Source organism: Myxine glutinosa, chromosome 12 (assembly GCF_964187855.1).
Source record: "Myxine glutinosa chromosome 12, kmMyxGlut1.1, whole genome shotgun sequence".
NCBI lineage: Eukaryota > Metazoa > Chordata > Myxini > Myxiniformes > Myxinidae > Myxine > Myxine glutinosa.
In genome coordinates this window covers 72,006,604-72,028,964 of record NC_136272.1, presented here as the reverse complement: position 1 = coordinate 72,028,964, position 22,361 = coordinate 72,006,604, and the positions used below count along the sequence as shown (strand labels likewise).

The following is a 22,361-nucleotide window of genomic DNA, read 5'->3' as shown; positions in this document are numbered from 1 at the left end:
GGGTGATGAGGTTAGTGTTTTGGACCCAAAATTAGAGAAAAACAAAATTTGATGATTGGCAAGGGATTGGCAGTAGTGATTGGCAGATGATGGGTAGTGATTGGCAAATTTTTGATTTGTTGAAATTTGATGTGCAAAATTGGTAGTGAGAGACCCCCGATGTGGTGGGATGGCAAGTCCACCATCCTTCCCATAGTGGGGCAAAGGAGCAATAGATTATGAGGTGTATGGCAGTGAAAACTAGCCCGGGTGGGTTAGGTTATATTGATAGGGCCCTAGAAGATGACATTAGGTGACGTTAAGTTTAGTTAGTGACTGATACCTGTAGTGGGGACGCAGGTAGATTAGTGTGGATTATAATGACGTGGGAGCGCAATAGTTTAAAGGGACGACTGGGAAGCGCAAGTTTCAGAGGGGAGAAGTTAGCTGAGATGATGCCGTGTGTGTGAGGATTGAACAGGTGTGATTGCACAGGTGTGCAATTGAACAGGTGTGATTGCACAGGTGTGCAACTGGACGGGTGTGTGGAGCAATGGATGAGTAGTGAGTGTGGTGGATCAGCGCGAATGCGCTTGGGGAGAGAAGGGTGCAGGTGGCACCAGGTGTGAGAGCACAGGTGTGCAAGTACAGGTGTGTGGAGAGAGTTGGAGTAAGTGGTACGGAGTGGTGTGCATGGTGCGAAGGTGTGGATGGGGAAGAGTGGACCCCTTTCACGAGTACCCGGGGCGGGTAGTGTAAGTGTTAGGTAGAGGGTACAGGTAAATTGTGGTTGGATATTGGCATCTGTGGTGCGGTTGCAGAATGGTGTTGTGAATGGGTGCATTAGTGTTGTGGAAATGGCTGGGCGTGTAGCCTGTTAGTGTGTGTAGTTGGTTGGGCACTCCACCACTGTGAGGATGTCGGCCAGGTGAGGCCGCAGGTGGGCTCTGGGAGCCGGTAGTTGTGAGTGGGTGCCTGAGGATCCCGGGTGTGGATCGGGCAGCCCAGTGCCAGAGAGGGCATTGAGTGGGGAGAGCGCCAGAGGGCCTTCCCCAGGTAGTTAGGTTAGAGTAAGGAGCAGGTAAGCTCGGAGGCAACTGCAGTGGTGGAGGTGTGCAGGTGGGTAGACCCACTGGGAGAGGTACACGCCACAGCCCAGAAATTGTGCGAGGGCACCGGGAGATGAATCGGGGGAGTGAGACCCCAAATTGAAAAGCACCACAGTTGGCCAATGGGAATTGGTTTTTAGAACCCATAGTGTAAGAGGGCCAATGGTTTGGCCGGAGAAAGACCCCGGGTAGTGTAAAGTTGTTAAAGTCATTTAGGAAATAGTTAGGATTGATGAACCTGTCGCACCATACGCAGCCACTTACCTGTGGTGATGATGATGACTCCACACCTGTGTTTTCTTTGTTTTGTTGCAGGAAATGAAATTGCTGTGTGGATTGTGAGACGCATCACGACGTGGATGAGACATTGGGGTGATTCCATCTCTCCCTCCCTAGGAGGGACTGATGATGAATTGGTAATGGCAAATTATGATGTTGAGTTGGAGATGGCAAATTATGATGTTGAGTTGAAAATGGCAAATTTGATTGGTTAGGAGGGAGAGAAGACGAATTTGGTTTATGGGAGGAACGGGGAAGACAGTAGGGATGTTTGTTGATTTGTAAAGTAGATGTTTATGGGTAGTGTTGTGTTGTGTGGATACAGTAAGGGGTAAGGGAGGGGCCATGTAGGTTACCTGGTGGGGGGGGGGGGGGCGTACGATAGAAACGTACCTGTCTCACCTGGTTCCCATGTGCCCCCAGTGTGCATCATCTTACATTGCGTGCACTTTTGCGCCCTTACCACCTTACTCACTTGTCTTTTCTTTTGTCTCCCACCTCCGAGGATCTGGCTTTGGGGTAGAGAGAGAGGAGAGAGAGGTGCTGGCTACGCAGTTGTGGGCCTGCACTTTCGCTGCTTGCTGCTTGGATCGATACACCATATGGACCGCAATGTTTGTGGCCACCCACCATGGACCGCAGCTCTTTTGCGGCCAAGCACCACCCGTGGATGGACCTATGGGTCAACGTGGCACCTATGCCATGCAGGTGAACCACTTTTAGTTGACACCACTGAAGGCCACAATATAGAAATGGACGCGGTTGGCGCCTTTCTTTATTTTTTGAAAGAGGCAAGAAGGCCAAGTGCACCACACGAAGGCAAGACCAGCGGCAGAACATCGGCCGGCTGCGACACCACCGGTGATTTATAGACACTTTATTGGTGCACCGGATGGTGCTCACTGTGTGATGGGGTGGTGCTTGATGCTTGGAAGGGGTGCTCTGCACATTATTAAAGGCCGTAGGCCACAGAGCACTCGTGGGTTGGTGTATCGATGCTAGCATGCGTGCTCTCTCTATGCATAACATCTGCATGTGTTCCTCCAAAAACAGGTCCTGGATCGTAGTGTAAAAATCAGCGTAGTCTTGTGTAAATAATGCTCCCTACCGGCTGTATGTTTAGTTTGAGGATTCTTTCCGGATTCGGTTATCCTGTGGGTGTGTTTCTGTGAGGAGAAGGGTGCAACGTCGCAGTGGGACATATTTACTCATTTGTGAATATCTGTAAAACTGTCGCACTCAGGGTAGAGTTAATAGTAGAGGGAACTACATTGCGTGCCACACTAAAGTAGGTAAAAATTTATCGGGTCGGGACGCCCCGAGGGTAGAGAAGGGTGCAATGTTGCGAATATGGAATTTGGCCTCCATATCCGCTTGTAAATATTCCCCTATTTCCCCAATACTCCCCAACTATCCCCAATCCCCCATTCCCTAGTCCCATTGTCTGTAAACAACAATCAGTAGAGCCGACCTTCCCCTTTTTCCCCCATTAGATGTCGTGCCCAGGTCCACCGCATCTCACGTAGACAACTTTCGGACATCTTGCTAGTTATTCTTAGTCTATGTCAGTTAAGGACTCCTTTCCATTAATTCTGACTCTTCGTTGCACCAGAATGTGATTATATGGCACCAGTAGTGAGTTTAGGACCTTTCCCATACCTCCTTCCATCTTCTTCCCCAAACAACAACTACAACTACAACTACAACTACAACAACAATTACAACAACAACGACGCTGCGCGGGGGGAGTGTGCGTCATCACACCGGCTCGGTTAGCCGCCATTGACAATGCGCGCCGGACCATGCGCTCCACGGGGTTACCACGAAGGGGCTCCTTGTCAGTCCCCCGTCAAGGGCGGAGCCTGGTAAACCCCCCCGCACGCACCCAATGAGAAGCAACGTGCCGATTCCACGAGGCGGAGCTAACGAGCCGAGGGCGTGTCACTCCCCGCCGGATATACGAAGCGACTCCCCGGATGTGACGTCAGATGCGCCCCCAGCCTGGAGAGAGAAGTTGCCACGTACGAACGCTGAATACCTCCCCGCATCTCTGGACCGGACCGAGTCGATTCTGACCTTTGAGCCCAGGTGCACCTGGAGCCATCGATCCTGCCTTTCCTAGCCATCAAACCCCGTGTGAGTCAGCCTTTTGTCCCGTTTATCTGTCGTCTGTTGGGAATAATATAAGAGTGTGTCTAAGTGCTTATCTTACTATGCTGTCCCTCTGGTAGTTGTAATCTAACCTTCCGTAACAATATAACCTCCTCCGGAGGTCTTGAGAACTGAACCCTGGTGTCGTGTCATTTGAATCCCAGCTGTGTGTCTTTTCCTTCATTGACCTAGCGTAGCGCGATTAGTCAACGTTCGGGTATAATCGGGTAACTTGTGCAGACGTGGTCATACCAAACCGCTCGGTAAATAACATCTAAGCCACGTCTGTAACAATATATATATATATATATTTTTTTTTTTTTTTTTTATATATATATATATATATATATTTATATATATATTTTTTTATATATATATATATATATATATATATATATATATATATATATATATATATATATATATATATATATATTATATATATATATATATATATATATATATCACGTGACTGCTTTCAGTTAATACCGGGAGCACTACGGATGGAAACGAGTGTTAATAGAGGCGTTGAACTCAAATTGATGGCGAATGATACGCAATGAGGAAGAAGAGTACCGACTTACCTAGACGACCTCGCTGATGTCTTCACCCTGCGACAATAACTCAAGCAGGAACCCAGGTTTAAAATGTACAGTGAAAATAATACAAGGCTTTATTGCCACGGATGCCGGTAAAAGGAAAACCACCTTTGGAGGCCATTTTCCCCGCAGAGCGGGGGTTGTCCTTTTTCGGGAACCGTTGGTCCCCTTTTTGAAGCAATGTTTTATGGCCGGATGTCCTTCCTGCCGCCAACCCTGTTAGTCGCCTCTTACGGCACACAGGGAATTACCAGTGAACTGGTACTCAATTTGCCGACCTCGGAAGGATGACAGGCTGAGTCAACCCACCTGGAGTTAATTCAGGACGCCGTTAATGCAAAATAAAACGCGCGATAATAAATAATGTCCTAAATTGGACGTCCCCAAACCAGACTTAAACACAGACACAGAACAGATAAATAAAAATAACAAGGTGTGTGTGTGTGTGCTTAGCTCAATTGGTGCCTTGGCAGCGATCGTCCAACCCCGAGCGCGCAGTCTTCATGCGGCTCCGGTCTTGGCGGGAACCGCCCAGTCGTTGGCGGGAACCACCCGTTCCCGCTCTGCTAGGCCTCCGTACACCTCAGCGGCAAACCGCGCATCCACGCGTGATCACTCGTGAGGTCCCGTACGTGAACACAGAGGAGGAGATTTGTCAGCCCTCCACCGTCCGTCGTCGTCCAACAAGCACGAGTCCAAGGTCAATGATCAAGGGCCACGTCCAGCACAGGGAGAAGGTCCAGAACAAGAGAGAGCGGGGAGAGAGAGAGAGAGAGAGAGAAAATGTCGGTTTCTCTTCACCTTTTATCAACCCCTCGTGACGTCATCTGTCTCTCTCTTTTCCAATGCCCACAGGCCACAACTACTGTCTTTGCTCTCCACCTATCACACGCAGTCCACCCTTTGACGTCATCAATGGTATCTGGCCAACCGACGCACTGCTGACTGCTCCTCCTTCTTTCCCCAATCGCCTGGTAGCCTCTTGCTTCGTGGCTACCAGTCACGGCTCCCTCCTTCTCCTGGCCTTTGGTTGGTCGACTCCCGCCCAATAGTGAGTCCTTCTGGGCGTGGCTCCCGGCCTGCCTGTGCGATGTGTGTCTGACAAGTCAGGGTTGTGAACCCAAGTGCGTCATGTGGGTTCCGGTTCGTTTTATTGTGGGGGGGAATTTATTAGTGTACTAATGAGCCTGCCTAGTGTCTATTGGTGTAGTGCCATAAGGCACAATGGATAAATCACAAGGTCTCACGAACAGGGGAATTAAGATAATCCCTACTCTAGTTAACACGCCCCATTCCTCATAATCGGGACAAATTTACACTTAATCCGACATTCGGGCTAAACAGGTCCCTGACTTATGTACATCGAAGTAGTTATTTCTACCCACGATCAACGGGGCACCTACCTATGCAGATCTACCTGAATCTATATATGGCTACCCCAAAATTCATAACAATACATATATATATATATATATATATATATATATATATATATATATATATATATATATATATATATATATATATATATATAGTTGCGGATTTGAGAATCCTGTTTTTTTGTATTGTTGTAAGTGTAATGAGAATTGTTGTAAATATCACCCTCCGTGTGTAAAGGTAATAAGTCGTCCTCCTAGTTACTCCATATACATACACGTAGCCAATCATATACCCTCTTAAATAGTTATCTCCTTATTCTATGTAGTTGAAGGCTCTGTTCCCACTAGTTGACACTGCATTGCATCAAATTTAAATAAGGTAGAATCCCCTGAAATATCCCCATGGCCTCCGAAAACCTGCCAGCAAGGCGGAATTCGCCGCTGCTGCTTTGGGGTTGTGTTCTTCGCCGCAAGACTCCATTAGCCACGAGGTAGTCTCGGAGAAGAAAGGCGTGTCTCCACCTCGTCATAGAGGGGAGGAGTGAGCCAGCCCCGAACAACCAACCAAGAACGAGGGATTTGGCTTGAGAGGGCGGAAAGAGAACGATCGGGGAGGTTCATGAAGGTTTTGGGGTGTGGTCAATATAACCCGTGGCGGGATGCCCCCACCTCAGATGAGATGAGATACGAGAGATGAGTAGAGGAGCCCCACGAGAGAGATGCGTCAGAGAGAGAACCCGTCACACAACGCCCCCACGTCAGATGCGGCAGAGATCGCAGCTTGAACCATCGGAGCTTGAACCCTCGCAGTTTTGACCACGGCAGCTTTGAGCGGTGACGGCAGTTGCAGCCTCGAAGCAACGTCGCCGTACGAGAGACGGTTGAGGAGATCGGCGGCTGCCCAAGTCGAGCCGCGATAATCCCAACCACCCGGATCCTTCCCGCCTCGTGATCCCACCTCCTCGTCCGTCCAGCCATTCCTCTGCTCCAGCTGAACCCTCCTCTTCTTCCCGCCATTCGTTCCTGCCTTCATTCCCCATTCGTGTGAGTATGATTGTCGTTTGTTTTGTGTGTCTTGTCCTGGGTTAAGTAAGACTGTTTATAGGTAAGCTAATATTTGCACTGTCTCCTTACTCCTTTCTGTCTTTATTTTCGTATTCTTCCTCCTTCCTTGGTTTCTTTTGACTTGTAAATATTGGTAATAAATTATATTTGTATTTTCTACCTTTGTCCTTCTTCTTCATGCTCGTCCGGTCGCTTTAGTGATTTCCCCATTGAAAACCTGTGGCACGATTTGGCCAACGTACAAGAATCGGGTCTAGTTACTTGTTAATAGTTCGTGCCGCGGTTGCTAAACCGCTCAGCAATTAACATCTGTCCACGGTCGCGAACGGGGTTGCGCCCCTGCCTCTTCGGAGGGAGCTGTGCAGCGTCAGGACTCATGTCGGTCAGTCACGAACAAGGGGACTAATCCCCCCTTCTTAAGGGGAAGAAGGCCGACGTAGAGATCCGTAACAATATATACATATATATATATATATATTATATATACAGACTTGGCATTTAATATGGAGTATTTTTTTTTTCTTGACTTGGGTTTCCTTTCTGAACTCAGAATATCAATCTGGTGAGTTTCTTTTACGCTTCGGTGATTTCTTTGTTAAAAGAACCATGTCACTGATTGTCGCAGCAAGAAGTCAATAACAGGATTATATCACAGGTGGCGTGACAAAATGTACAGACAGGTACATTTGACGATTGGCTTCACAATCGGGTAAATAAGGGTTGTTGCGTTCTGTATTAGTGGAAAACAACTGCTGCACGTCTACAAAAGTTAATGCCGCTTCCTCTGGAGATGGTCCGTCAACTCGACAATGCTGTTTGTCATGGAGTGGTGGATTTACGAAATTCTGGCATGAAACAGTGTGCTATTGCTCGTCAGTATGGCATCACTCAAGGTCAGGTGTCAAAGATCCCGAAACGAAATGCTCAGAGGGGTGTCCCTCCTCCAATATCGAGGCCAGGACGTCCCCGCAGAACCACAAGGAGGGATGATCGCCAGCTGCACCGGTTAGTCCGCAATGGCCGTACCAAGTCAGCTAATCGGCTTAGGGCTGAGTGGCAGCAACTGACAAATGTGCCTGCATCCAGAAGGCTAGTCAACCAACGACTGGTTCAAGCAAGCTATCGTGCCAGGCGTCCCCTGAGAAAGCCACGCCTGACAAGACAACACCGCCAGCGCTGATTGCAGTGGGCCAGAGAGCACCGTCAATGGCAGCCAGGACACTGGAATCACCTGATCTTCAGTGACGAGTCTAGATTTCTGGTCTATCGTCAAGATGGCCACGTCCGAGTGCGCAGACAAGTGCATGAAGCCTACAACGAAGATTGTATAGTGCCAAGAGTCCAAGCTAGAGGTGGTGGGGTGACCGTTTGGGCTGCTTTTCATGCAGGGGGCAAAATGGACCTGGTTGTTCTGAATGGAAACCTGAACCAGTTCAAGTACAGGGCCATTCTGGAAGAAACATTGCTTCCATTTGCCCGTGTAGCCTTTCGAGGAAACTTTGTCTTCCAAGATAACAATGCATGGCCTCATCGTGCTCGCATGATCCAACACTTTCTTGCTGACCATGGTGTAGAGCATATGGAGTGGCCTGCCATGTCCCCGGATATGAATCCGATAGAGAACTTGAAACAGAATTAACGCGTCAAATCGACAACTTGGACCAACAGCCTACCTCTGTGCGTGAATTGCAGCAGGCTATTGTCACTGCATGGCAAGCGATTCCTGTCCAAACCTTGGCAATCTCGTGAACAGCATGCCTCAACATGTATGTGCTCTCCTGAATGCTCGTGGGGGTTACACGACGTACTGAACTGTAATTTTACTGTCCGTAATCCCAGTTGTAATTTAACTTATGTTTTTGTTTAAAAATTTTTTCGCTAATGTGCAAAATAAAGAAATACTTCTGGAAAACCTACAGAAGTTTAACACAGTACTGTCCGTGAATTGAGTTCAATATCAGTTTCCATCACTTTCAAGGATCCATTTATTTGCTTCGAAATGTCAAATGTGGTTTTTGTTTCTTTTTTTTCCCCCTTTTTTCTTTTTTTTTGTATACAAGATCGAGGCTCGTGAAAGAGCGAACATTAATCACACAGAAAGACAAACCGACACATAAAACATATAACATCGGGAGCGGTAGACAAGATGGGGAGAGAGGGGGAAGGACACAAACACAACATTTGAGAGCAGGGACCGAGAGACATGGAGACATCGAGAGATCTGAGAGAGGGCGAGGGCTTTGGGCGGGGGGCATGGGAAGGGGAGGGAGATGGGAGAGGTATAAAACATATGGACACTGCCAGGACTTCCAGGAAAGAAGTTGGAATTTCAAACAAGGTGGATCTGGGGTGAATTAGCGAGGGTAGAAAAGATCAAGGTTTTGGATGGGGGAAGATAAGAGATGGTGGTGAACAGCTGTTTTAAAGACCTGGAGGGAGGAGTGGGATTGAAAGGAGTGAGGGAGTTTGTTCCAGAGGCGGGAGAAAAGAGAAATGAAAGAGTGAAGGTGAGCAGAGAGCCGAGATTTCGGCAGTTTAACCATCAGAGGGTTGCTGGCAGATCTTGTGCGACCTGTAGGAATATTTGGGGGACAGAGCACAGAGAGAGCTGGGGGTGCAAGGCCGGAGAGGAGTCGGTAGAAGACAGAAAGACCACCTACCTGCCTGTGGTGAGTGAGTGAAAGGCCCTCAGAGATAGCTTCATCGCGGGAGATTCCAATAATTCTGAAAGCTTTGGTTTCAACAGCGTGAAGCCGAGCTAGGTGTGAGGCAGGAGCACCGGCCCATAGGGGAGAACAGTATTCCATTGAGCTGTGGATGAAAGCCTTGTATGTGGTGAGGAGCTCAGGTAGGCCGAGGAAGGACTTCGCACGACGGAGGATGCCCAGTCGGCGACTGGCTTTGGAGGCCAGCTTGGAAATGTGGTTTTCCCAAGAAAGATCATGGCAGATAGTGAGACCCAAAAGCTTGAGCGACAGAACTTCTTGGAGAGGATTGTTGAGAAAGTATACACAAAGAATTAAGTTAAGCACCCCTACACAACGAATTAAGGTAAGCACCCCCTAATATATATTCTTTGTGTATATGTATACATTGGCATATATTCTAAGGTATGTGAGATCAAATAATGATTGGTATGACATTAGCAATTATCCATTGATGAAATTGAGTGATCAAAGTGAAAAAAAGTGATTGGTTGAGTCAGTGATCCGATCACGTGGGTCCTACACACGTTATTGACGCAAAGATCGCTAGAGGTCTTCTCAGAACAATGACTGTACGTTAGAAAACATAAACGTCATCCACACTGTCCGTGATGGACCTATAGCTCCATACTTAAATTGAGGTGAAAATATGCCTAAAATTCCCAAAAAATTTCACCTTAAATTATTCAGAATAAAATATTGAAAACGGCATGATTGTTATGTTTTTATGTGACCATAATATCACTACTCCAGAAAATATAGCAATATCATGGGTATATTACACTGTTTTGACGACAACAAACTTGTAATGTGCGAGGTTGTAAAAAAACGGGGGGGGAGCTTAACTTAATTCTTTGTGTATAGATGGGAGGGTTGTCCAGTCGATCTTTTCAGAGAGACATAGTAAGAGTGTGAGATTTGTCAGGATTGAAAGACATGTTCCACTTGTTTGACCAGAATGTGATTTTGTCCAAGTCTTCAGAGAGTGAGGAGGCTGCAGACTGCCGATCTGAGGGAAGAGGAATGGAGCGGCAGAGAGTGGAGTCATCAGCAAAGAGATAGAGAGGATTTTCAAGAGAGTCAGAGAGATCATTGATGACGACCAGAAAAAGCACAGGGCCCAGAACACTGCCTTGGGGAACTCCAGCCTGAACAGGAAGAGGAGATGAGAGAAACCCATTCAGGGCCACATGTTGACGATGACTAGAGAGGAAGTCCGCCAGCCATGCGTGGAGATTTCCATGGATACCAAAGGAGGAGAGATTGGTGAGCAGAGCGGGGTGCCAGACCGTATCGAAGGCACGTGATATGTTGAGGGAGACAGCTCTAATTTCCTGTTTGGCATTGAGGACCTCCATCCATTGTTGAGACAGCAGAAACAGCATGTCCAGAGTAGAGTGACCTGGTCTGAAACCAAATTGATGATCAGAGATCAAGCCATTGGAGAAGAGGAAAGATTTCATATCCGAAGCAATGATGGATTCCATGACTTTGCTGATAATTGGGAGAAGGCTGATTGGTCTGTAGTTGCTAGGATCTGTTTTTGCACCTTTTTTGTGCAAAGTGGTGATGTTGCCTGATTTTCAAGCAGATGGCAGTTGACCTTGAGCAAAAGAGAGGGTGAAGAGAACAGAGAGAGGGAGGGAAAGAGCGGAAGAGCAGGATTTTAGGACCCGTGGGCTGATGCCGTCGGGTCCAGTTGCAGAATCAGAGTCGAGGGTTGACAAAAACTTTTCCACCTTGTCAGGAGGAAAGGACACGGAGTCCAGGAGCAGCTGGGTACGACTGGGTATGGTGGGTACAGAGAGGGATGGGTTTGGGACACAAGATTTAGAGGCAAACACAGAGTTGAGGCATTCAGCTTTTTCACGTGCGGAGTCAGCTGTGTTGCTGTTTGAGGTAAGGGAGGGGATGGAGGGGGAACAAACACCAGAAACGGATTTGACCAGACGCCACCAGGATTTGGAAGAGGGAGACAGATAAGAGAGTTCGGTCTTGAGAACAGAGAGATATTGTTTCCTGGCTCTCCTGAGGGTGGACACACACTTGTTTCGGGCTTTGTGAAAGGAAATGAGATTTCCTTCCGTTGGATTTGCTTTCCAGGAGACGAAGGCAAGTTGTTTCTGGGCAACAGCCTCACCACAAGATTCCATGTACCATGGACGGGAGGCAGGGTACGACAACTGAAGACGAGATGGGATAAATCTGTGCATGAGAGAGAGCAATTTACTTTGGAAGAATTCCCAGGATGAGTTGATGTCAGAGGTGTTAGAGATGGGAGACCAGTCCAGATGATTGATGGCTGCTTGAAGACCGTGCCAGTTGGCCTGAGTGAAATGCCAGACTCGTCGACGCTGAGCAGGCTCCATGAGGATGGTCAGAGAGATGTCCTCTTTAACAAGGACATGATCAGATGATCCGATTGGAGCAGAAGAAGAGCAGCAGACATTTTCAGGGAAGTTAGTCATAACCAAGTCCAGAAGAGAAGATGCTCCGTTGACTGAGATCCGGGTCGGGAAATTGACAGATTGTGTCAGTCCAAGTGAGTCGCAGAAGTCCTTTGCTGAGGAGCCATGGCTGGTGAGAGAGGTACCCACACCCAGCCAACTGGCATGATGACAGTTGAAATCACCACATATGAGGAAGAGAGAGTTGGGATGAGTAGATAGAAGTTGGTCCATATTATCAGACAGCGAGATGTAGATGGGAGTCATCACTGTTTGGTGGACGGTACAACACACATATGAACAAGAGGTGGGAGCGAAGGGGAAGCCGTAGCCAGAGGTATTCCTGGGGGTGAGGTGGAGAGAGTGCAGTGCAGGGCGAGTGAGGAAGAGAGTTTTTGATAAAGATAGCAACCCCGCCTCCAGGACGAGGCTCAAATCTATCATACCGGAGGAGGGAGTAACCCGGGAAAGATACTAAGGAATCAGAGACATCATGAAGGAGGAAAGTTTCTGTTAAGCAGATCACGTCTGGTTTGACAGAAGCAACCTGTATGGAGAGATCAGTTAAGTTTGAACGAAGGCCCCGGATGTTTGAGGTCCATACCGTTAATGAAGAGGAAGGGGGAGCATCGGATACAGAACAGGGGGGAGGAGGGGTAGGGTAAGATGTGGAAGAGGTGGAAGAGGTAGGGAGAGCTGTTGAAGGTGTGTCAGAGATTTCAGAATAGCTCTGAGAAAGGGAAGGATGGGGCGGACAAAAGGTTTGATGGAGATTGGGTGAGGCACAATGAGGTGTTATTTGAGGAGGGGGAAGAGCGAGGCAGAAGGTTGGGGGAGATGGAGGTGAGAGTTGGAAGGGGGAAGAAGCGGGGAGGACGCTTTGAGGAGAGGGAGTGAGAGGGGGGAAATTGAGAAGAAATGAGGGTGGGGAGATTTGAAGGGGAGGTGCGAGGGGGGAGTTTGGGAGGGAAGGGACAAGGGGAGGGATTTGAAAGGGATGGGATATGGGGGAGATTTGGAGGGGAGGGGTGAGGGAGGAGTCTAGGAGGGGAGGGGCGAGGGGGAGTCTTTGAGGGGAGGGGTGAGGGGGTAGTTTAGGAGGGAGGGGGCAAGGGGGGAGATTTGAAAGGGATGGGTGATAGGGAGGATTAGGAGGGGAGGGGAAAGGGGGAAGATTTGAAAGGGATGGGTGATGGGGAAGATTTGGAGGGGAGGGGTGATGGGGATGATTTGGAGGGGAGGGGTTATGGGGAAGATTTGGAGGGGAGGGGTGGGATTTGATTTTAGAAAGTGTACGATTAATGGGAAACGAACATTTATTGCAAAATGAGTTTCTTGTGACCTTCGAGTTAAAAATACGTTTAAGGACGCTGGATGGAGGATGGAGTGCAGGAGAGTTTAGGGAATGTAGAAAAAAGGCACTATAGGAGATATAATTTTTTTTTTGGATGAATAGATTTGGTGAACAAGTCGAAAGCAGCCTTTTAAAGAAGAAGAAGAAAAAGGTGTTATAATATATGACGGAATACATAACGTGAGGGGAAAGTGTAAACATTGAAGGTTAATAACAGTGAAAACTATCTGGGGAAATGGGGGAGAAACACATGGTCGAAGAACGAACGAACGAATAAGAATGAATAAACGAATGAGAACAGAGAAGGAAATGTTTTTATTTTGTTGTTTTTTTAGTTGAGATTTACACAAGGAAGTAGGCGATGGGGTGAAAAGACTGGGAAAACAGAGAACGAAAGTTATTGGATCACAAACGACGGACCGCTGAGAGAAAAACAAAGCCTCAAGGTTGTACAGTGTACACTGTACAAGGCCTCAAGACACGACACGAATTAACATGATTTTCAATACAGGTATGAAAGATTTGCACCGAAAATCTTCGTCGGGACACAATATACGTACATACACCATAAAATAAATACAGTTATAACGAAAATACAAATGGGAACAATTACTTAACTTCGATTTCAAATCGCTCGCGACGCGGCAAAGGCCTTGCTCGCGACGCGGCAAACAGACGATTAATTTCTGAAAGATAAACACCGAGAAACTTCCAAGGTGCACACTATAACTTCACACACCGAAAGATAAATACAGTTTCGACAAAATACAATTGTGAACAGACTTAACTTTGAAAACGTGGAGACCGTGTGGAGCTTCGAGAATCCCTGCCACCGTCTCCAAGATCTCGCGAGATCACTAGCACAAGTGTGGAAAGTGGTTTTGCATCACTAGCACAGTGTGGAAAGTGGTTTTGCAACACGACCACAAGTGCGAAAAGTCACATTACATTACATTTTAAAGGTCACATTAACAAAATCTATATCTATAAAACACAGTTTGTGTGTGTGTGTGTGTGTGTGTGTAATGTTACCAATAGACTCCTAAACGGAGAGGCACACGTGCTTGATATTTGGCATAGACATAGCCATTGAGCCTGGGACGAACATGGCCGAGCCCATATTTGACGAGATCCAATATTTTTTATTCATATTTACCTCAGCGCATTTCAGCGAAGTACCCGCTAATCTCAGCCGGTTCCAAAGCAGCTCGCTGATTCGCTCAGAGCGATCACGTGATGGTCCATTCATGCCGCCAGACTGATTCGCTCAGAGCGATCACGTGATGTTCCATCCCGTCACACGTCACACGTTTTTTCACCTTTTATGCGATCGTGTTTTGTATCGATTTTGTGCGATATGAATTAAATGTCTTTGAAACAACTGTGAAACGTCTTTCCACAACCCTTCCGTAACCGATTGGAGCAGTTTATTGCCGCACAAAACGAGATCCGCGAAGCGAGTTGGTCGAGTCGTGCTGACCAAGATGGCGACACGGGGGCTTCACTTTTTACGGAGTATGAACGTTCTATATATTTTCAATTCAGTGCGCCCGTGATTTGTGGCATAGACATCACCATTGGGCCTTCACGGTGTAATTTGTGCGAGGCTTTTGTCCGAGTGAGCTTGAGTCGAGAGGGCGAATGTACGGGTTGGGAATGTACGGGTCTCCCTTCCCCCGCCCGGCAACGCCGGTACTGGAGGACGTCACAGGATCGGTGAGTCTCCAAAATCCGCTTCGTGCTGTTGGGAATATGCAGGACTATGTCGCGATTGTTGTGCTGCTCTCCGACCATGAGAACTGCAACGTCATTGTTGACTGGCCCTCCCCTTCCCTCCCCCTTCCCCCTTCCCCTTCCCTCCCCCCTTCCCCCTCCCCCCTCCGTCCTCCCCCTCCCTTCCCCCTCCACCCTAACCCCTCCACCCTACCCCCTCCCCTCTCCTCCCCCTCCCCCTCCCCCTCCCCCCTCCCCTTCTCCCCTCCCCCTCCCTTTTCCCCCTCCACTTCTCCCCTCCCCCTCCCTTTTCCCCCTCCCCCCTCCCTTTCCCCCCTCCCCCTCCCCCTCCCTCTTCCCCCTCCCCCCCTCCCCCTCCATTTCCCCCTCCCCCCCGTTCCCCTCCCCTACCCTCCCCCGCCCGGCAATGCCGGGTACTTCTGCTAGTCTAGAATAATTTCAACATAATTCCAATGAACTTTTGGTTCGAAGTCAACTTGAAAAGTAAGTTCACCCCCACAAAAAAAATATTCCATATTAAATGCCAAGTCTGTATATGTATACATATATACAGTCACGTGAAAAAGTAAGTACACCCCGTGGAAAGTTTTGACTTTTTCAACATATTTCAACATACAGCTATTTGATCTTCATTTCAACAATATTGATAGATAAAGGTGATATAATATAACAAATATCATGAAAAATTTACATTTTGTAGTCCATTGTATAATTTAAATAAACATAAATGCAAATTTCGCATGTGTAAAAAGTAAGTACACCCCTACATTTATCACTACTTCAAATACCTAAAATTAGAATCAGGTGCACCAGCTCAGGTGCAAATGATTAGAACATCGTTAGAGAGGATCTTGGAGGAACCTGTCTTATTTAAACCTCAGACATTTAGTTTAGTTTGCTCTTTCACGAACATCGACACTGTATACAAAAAAAAGAAGAAAAAAAAAGTGTGCGGTGTCACCATGCCTAGATCAAAAGAGCTCTCTGAGGCCTTCAGAAAGAAGGTTATAGATGCCTACGAGTCTGGGAAGGGATTTAAAAAGATCTCCAAACAATTTGAAATCAATAATTCAACTGTCCGGAAGATCATCTACAAGTGGAGAAGATTCCAAACAACTGCCAACTTGTTCAGGCCAGGCCGCCCCAGCAAGTTCAGCACGAGAGCAGACTGCAAGATGCTGAAAGAAGTCTCTAAGAACCCCAGAATGTCATCACGGGACCTACAGGTAGCTCTTGCCACTGTTGATGTCAAAGTGCACAAGTCGACCATTAGAAAGAGGCTGCACACATTTGAGCTACATGGGAGGTGTGCCAGGAGGAAACCCTTGCTGTCCAGAAAGAACATCAGGGCAAGAATAAACTTTGCCAATGAACACCTCAGCAAAGACCAGCACTTCTGGAACAATGTGCTCTGGACAAATGAGTCAAAGGTAGAGCTATTTGGCCACAGTACCAGAAGACATGTTTGGCGAAAACCAAAGAAGGCATTTGACCACAAAAACCTGATACCAACTGTAAAGCATGGTGGTGGAAATATTGTGGTTTGGGGCAGCTTTGTGGTTTGGGGCAGCTTTGCTGCATCAGGGCCTGAGCAGCTCACCATCATAGAATCCACTATGAATTCTTCATTGTACCAGAGGGTGCTTGAGGATAATGTGAGGCCATCTGTCAGAAAGTTGAAGCTCAACCGAACGTGGACCTTGCAACATGACAATGACCCTAAACATCTATCTATAATTCCAGTAATCTCTGTGTGTCTGTGTGTCTGTGTGTTTGTGTGTTTGTGTGTCTGTGACCGCTGTTTCTCGACAACCACGGGTCCGATATACTTGAAACTTGCCAGGTATATTGCTGGGGACCTGAGGATGTGCCTTTTCAAGGTTTCATATTAATCGGACAAGTAGTTACCGAGCTATGGCGATTTCTTTACCAAACTCCGCAAGCCGTTCGCTTTGGACCAAACCATTTCATGTAAATAGAGGGGGGGGGATTGTCACCGTACTCGCAAGCCGTTCGCTTTGGACCAAACCATTTCATGTAAATAGAGGGGGGGGATTGTCACCGTACTCGCAAGCCGTTCGCTTTGGCTTTGCGAATGGACCAAACCATTTCATGTAAATAGAGGGGGGGGATATAATTTTAGATATATATATAGTACGGGCATGCCCTAGTACTAGTAAATCCAACAAGGAATGGCTGAAAAAAAGAAATGGAGGGTTCTGGAATGGCCAAGTCAAAGCCCGGATCTAAATTCCATCGAGATGTTGTGGGGGGATTTGAAACGAGCTGTGCATGCAAGAAACCCCTCAAACATCGCACAGCAGAAAGAATTCTGCATGGAACAGTGGGCAAAAATTTCTCCCAGTCGATGTCAGAGACTAGTAGACAGTTATAAGAAACGCCTACTTGAGGTTGTTTCTGCCAAAGGGGACAATACCACCTATTAGAGCCAAGGTTGTACTTACTTTTTCCACATGTGAAATTTGCATTTATTTATATTTATATTATACAATGGACTAAAAATGTAAATGGTTCATGATATTTGTTATATTATATCACCTTTATCTATCAATATTGTTGAAATGAAGATCAAATAGCTGTATGTTGAAATATGTTGAAAAAGTCAAAACTTTACATGAGGTGTACTTACTTTTCACGTGGCTGTATATATATATATATAGCTTTCAGATATATATATATATATATATATTGTTGCGAATATGGAATTTGGCCTCCATATCCGCTTGTAAATATTCCCCTATTTCCCCAATACTCCCCAACTATCCCCAATCCCCCATTCCCTAGTCCCATTGTCTGTAAACAACAATCAGTAGAGCCGACCTTCCCCTTTTTCCCCCATTAAATGTCGTGCCCAGGTCCACCGCATCACACGTAGACAACTTTCGGACATCTTGCTAGTTATTCTTAGTCTATGTCAGTTAAGGACTCGTTTCCATTAATTATGACTCTTCGTTGCACCAGAATGTGATTATATGGCACCAGTAGTGAGTTTAGGACCTTTCCCATACCTCCTTCCATCTTCTTCCCCAAACAACAACAACAACAACAACTACAACTACAACTACAACAACAATTACAACAACAACGACGCTGCGCGGGGGAGTGTGCGTCATCACACCGGCTCGGTTAGCCGCCATTGACAATGCGCTCCGGACCATGCGCTCCACGGGGTTACCACGAAGGGGCTCCTTGTCAGTCCCCCGTCAAGGGCGGAGCCGGTAACCCCCCCCCCCCGCACGCACCCAATGAGAGGCGACGTGCCGATTCCACGAGGCGGAGCTAACGAGCCGAGGGCGTGTCACTCCCCGCCGGATATACGAAGCGACTCACCGGATGTGAGGTCAGATGCGCCCCCAGCTTGAGACGACAAGACGCCACCTCGAGCGCTGTGAAACCTCCCGCATCTCTGGACCGGACCGGGTCGACCCTGTCCTTGAGCCAAGAGTGCACCTTGAGCCATCGATACCCGCTTTCCTTGCAATCAATCCCCGTGTGAGTCAGCCTTTTGTCCCGTTTATCTGTCGTCTGTTGGGAATAATATAAGAGTGTGTCTAAGTGCTTATCTTACTATGCTGTCCCTCTTGTAGTTGTAATCTAACCTTCCGTAACAATATAACCTCCTCCGGAGGTCTTGAGAACTGAACCCTGGTGTCGTGTCATTTGAATCCCAGCTGTGTGTCTTTTCCTTCATTGACCTAGCGTAGCGCGATTAGTCAACGTTCGGGTATAATCGGGTAACTTTTGCAGACGTGGTCATACCAAACCGCTCGGTAAATAACATCTAAGCCACGTCTGTAACAATTGGTGTCGAGGAGTGGAATTCGAACCCGGGACTAAATTTATTAGGCCCAAATTTGTAACAATTAGAATCGATTCGGAGCGCGTTTCCCGCGCGAAATTATAACGGCGAAATTTGATTTTGTTATACGGAAATAAAAACCCGAATTTTGAAAGTCGCGCTATGGCAGACCAAGACAGCTGGGGTCCGGTAGGGGAGAGTGAGGCAGGGTCGGTCCAGGACCAAATTGAGGGACGTGAGGAGAGCGAAGCAGTGAGGGCGGCAGGTTCGCAAAATGGCGGCGCTAGGCATGGGGAAGAGGAGTGCGAACAACAGGTCGGCGCCGCGCATGGGATTGCGGTAGCGGTACCCGTGCCGCCGATGGACATGCAGGTCCTCATGGCGCAAATAGGGGCCCTGTTGGCCCAGAATAGCGAGAAATTGAGGGAGGACATGGGGGCCAATAGCCAACGGTTAGAACAAAAGATGGGGTCCAATAGCGAGAAATTGAAGGAGGACATGGGGGCCCAGATCGGAGGGTTAGGGAGTAGAATAGAGGGATTAGGAAACAAATTTGAGGGACTAGACAACAAATTTGAGGGATTAGACAATAGATTAGGGGAAATACAGGAGGGGTTAATGGGGGTAGAAAACAGAATGGCCGCTCAAGAGAATCAAATGGAAGGGATGCAAAAGGGGTTAGAGGGGTTAGAAAACAGTATGGAAGGCAAATTGAGGGACATGAGGGACCAAGCGGAAAGGGAAGTTAACCAAATGGGGCAGCAGATAGAGGGGGTCAGAATGGGGGTAGAAACCAAACTGGATGCTCACAGGGAGGAAATGGAGCAGATGAGGGTGGCATCTGGGCAGGAGATGCAAGTGATGGGAGAGGAGATCAGAAGAGGAGTGAGTGAGGAGGTCGGAGGAGTGCGCGAGGAGGTGAGGCACTGTAAGGAGCGCATGGAGAAGGAGGTGAGAAAGGGGACTGTAAAATTGCAAGGGGGTATAGAGGAGTTGACGCTGGGAGTAGAACAACTGACAGTGGGACAAAAGGAGTTGGGGGACCAGGTAAAGAAGAACACAGCGGTAATAGAGGGTTTAAAATCGACACAGAAGGAGATGAAAAAGGACGTAGGGGTAATTAAAAAAGAGTGTCAGACGGTACATGAGGACCTGACGAGGAAAATGGACAAGGTGGTAGAGGTGATGGAGGTTAAAGAGCGGGAGGTGCGGGAGCACATAGAAAAAAATAAAGTGGAGTTAGAGGAAGAACTTAAAGGGGCGCACGAAGAGATGAAGGAGGTGAAGCAGAAATTAGAAGAAGTGGAAGAAGGGGTGAGCGAAATTAAGAAGCGACGGAGAGAGGATAAGAAAGAGATAAAGGAGGAAGTAAAAGAATTGGTCCAAAGTCTGTGTTCGGATCGTGATGATGTGCTCATTAACCGGATGAGGGATTCGCAGGTGATGGAGGAGAAGCGAAGAGAAAGAGGACCCGGTGTAAGTGGTGACCAATATGGTCGTGCGTATGATGCGCCAGGTGATTTAATAAGCTTGGGGGTCGAGATAGACCCGGATGTTCGTGAGAGGCCACGAGTGAGGTGTATGGCTGGTCCGGAGGGTATGGAACAAGAGGTGCGAGGTGTGGGTGAGCAAGGTTGTGGTGGTATGGAATGGGTAGCGGGTTGCGGAGGTGTGACCCATGCATCGACACCAACAGGGGTAGTTGTTGGAGGGACCGGGGAGGCACGAGAGCCCCTTGGGGGTAATGTACTGTGGGGGCCCGGCCGGTTCGGCCCCGCGCTGACCCCGCAAGGGGCGACGCACGGGGTCCGGCAGGCGGGCAACGACTCGCATGCGAGGTGGTCCCACAAGGTCCCACTCGCGCCGTATGACGGCAAGAGTGATCTACGCGCGTACCTGGCGCAGTTCGACTGTGTGTGTAAGGGCAACGGTTGGGGTGAGGACGAAGGTGGAGTACACCTGGTGGCCGCATTGCGCGGCGCGGCGGCGGAGGTGCTGACGGCATTACCAGCGGGTGCTCTCACCCTGCCAGCCCTCCGCGACGCCCTAATTAATCGATTCGGCATAGAACAGCAGAGCGAGCTTGTTAAAGCTCAGCTCGCGCTGCGAAAGCGCAAGCCCCAGGAAGCCATCGGGGAACTTGCCCACGACATTCGCCGCGCAGTGGGGATCGCACATGCTAGCATGGCAGCGGATTCCCGGGAAAGCCTGGCGCTGGACCATTTTATCCAGGCCCTCCCGGACATTGAGCTCCGGCAACAGCTCGCCATGTGGCGCCCGCAGACTCTGAGCCAGGCGGCTGACGCTGCGGCCCGTTGGGAAGCAGCGAGGCCCCTGGCCCGGGGGGGCGAGCGTCTCGCAATGGCGGTCCGCCAGGTGGGACCCCCGATGGAGGGCGGACCCCTTAGGGGGCCCGCCCACGACGTGGGTCCTGACCTGGCGGGCATGGTCCGGAGGCTGGTGGACCAGCGCCTGGCAGGACCTGGACCATGGCAGGCGGCCCCGGAGGTGGCCCGCGGTGGACCACGAGCGGGTAATCCAATTCGGACCTACAGGGGGGGGAATTTGGAATTCCGGAGGCAAGCACCTTATCAGGTGAGGTGCTATACCTGCAACCGCCTGGGTCACCTGGCGCGGCACTGTCGAAACGCGCGCCGGGATGATCCCCGGCAGTTGAGGTCCTCAACTCCGCCCAGGGGGGAGCGGGTTAGCCGACCCCAGACACCCCCCCGCCAGACCCCGGGAAACTAGAAGGTGTCGGGCACGTAGGGCGGTGTTCGGCAGCAGAGGATGGAGGAGAGCCCTCATTGACGCAACAGGTCATTTATTGTGGCCAAATTGGAACCGGTAGCCTGACAATTAAATGCAAAATTGCCGGCGTGGGGGTAGACGCCGTAGTGGACACAGGAGCTAGCGCCACGATCATCAGCCCTGTGGTCCTTGATTCGAGCGCAGGTGGCTGGGATAAGATCCAGCGCCTGCAAAATTATAGTTTGCAGCTTGCTACCGGGGTAACGGCCCCGATCATAGGGCGTGGTTCTGTGACCCTCAAGTTAGGGTCGGTAAGGAGGGAGATAGATGTTTGGGTGGCGGAGGTGTGCGACCCATGTTTAATAGGGTTGGACCTGTTGACTGCCAGCGGTTGTAAAATCGACTTGTGCCGGGGGATCCTGCAGGTGGGAGTAGAAGAGCTGCCGTTAGGGGGAGTGAGCACGGCCGAGAGAGCGGAGCTGGAGGCTTCCGAGGCCGTGACCATCCCCCCAAGGGCCGAGGCGATAGTGCCGGCCCGGTGGGCAGCTCGCCCAACATGGCAGGAGTCCTGCGGCCTGGTGGAACCGGTGGCAGCGCAGTCCATACCGGGTTTAATCGTGGGCCGCACCCTTGTAAAAACGGACGGACCGGTAGTGGCCGTCCGAGTAATAAATATGAGTACAGAACCACGCACTATAGTAAGGGGCACGAGGGTAGCTGGCTGCACCCCAGTTGAGGAAGTCGCGACAGTGAGGGGCGAGAACGTCCAGCCGAGCCGACCCCGGGGGGAGCCTTCAATAACAAGTAGGAATTGGCCCGATCCCATTTGCGAGATGGTAAATCGTAGCAGCGTAGAGTTGGGAGGTACCCAGAGGGAGGCCTTACACAAACTGGTTGGGTCCCATTTGGACCTCTTCTCCCTGTCCACCGAGGATATTGGACGTACGGGCCTGGTGAAACATCAGATCCACACCGGTGAGGCCCGGCCT

At 49.1% G+C, this 22,361-nt stretch overlaps 1 long non-coding RNA gene across 1 annotated transcript in view; it reads left to right on the top strand.

Moving 5' to 3' along the window:
* Positions 1 to 237: 237 nt before the first annotated feature.
* Positions 238 to 22,361, top strand: part of LOC144888350 (uncharacterized) — a 112,671-nt gene continuing 90,547 nt past the window's right edge. Inside the window, exon 1 of the long non-coding RNA XR_013620941.1 lies at positions 238 to 474. This is a non-coding gene — a long non-coding RNA (uncharacterized LOC144888350). The remainder of the gene's footprint in view (positions 475 to 22,361) is intronic.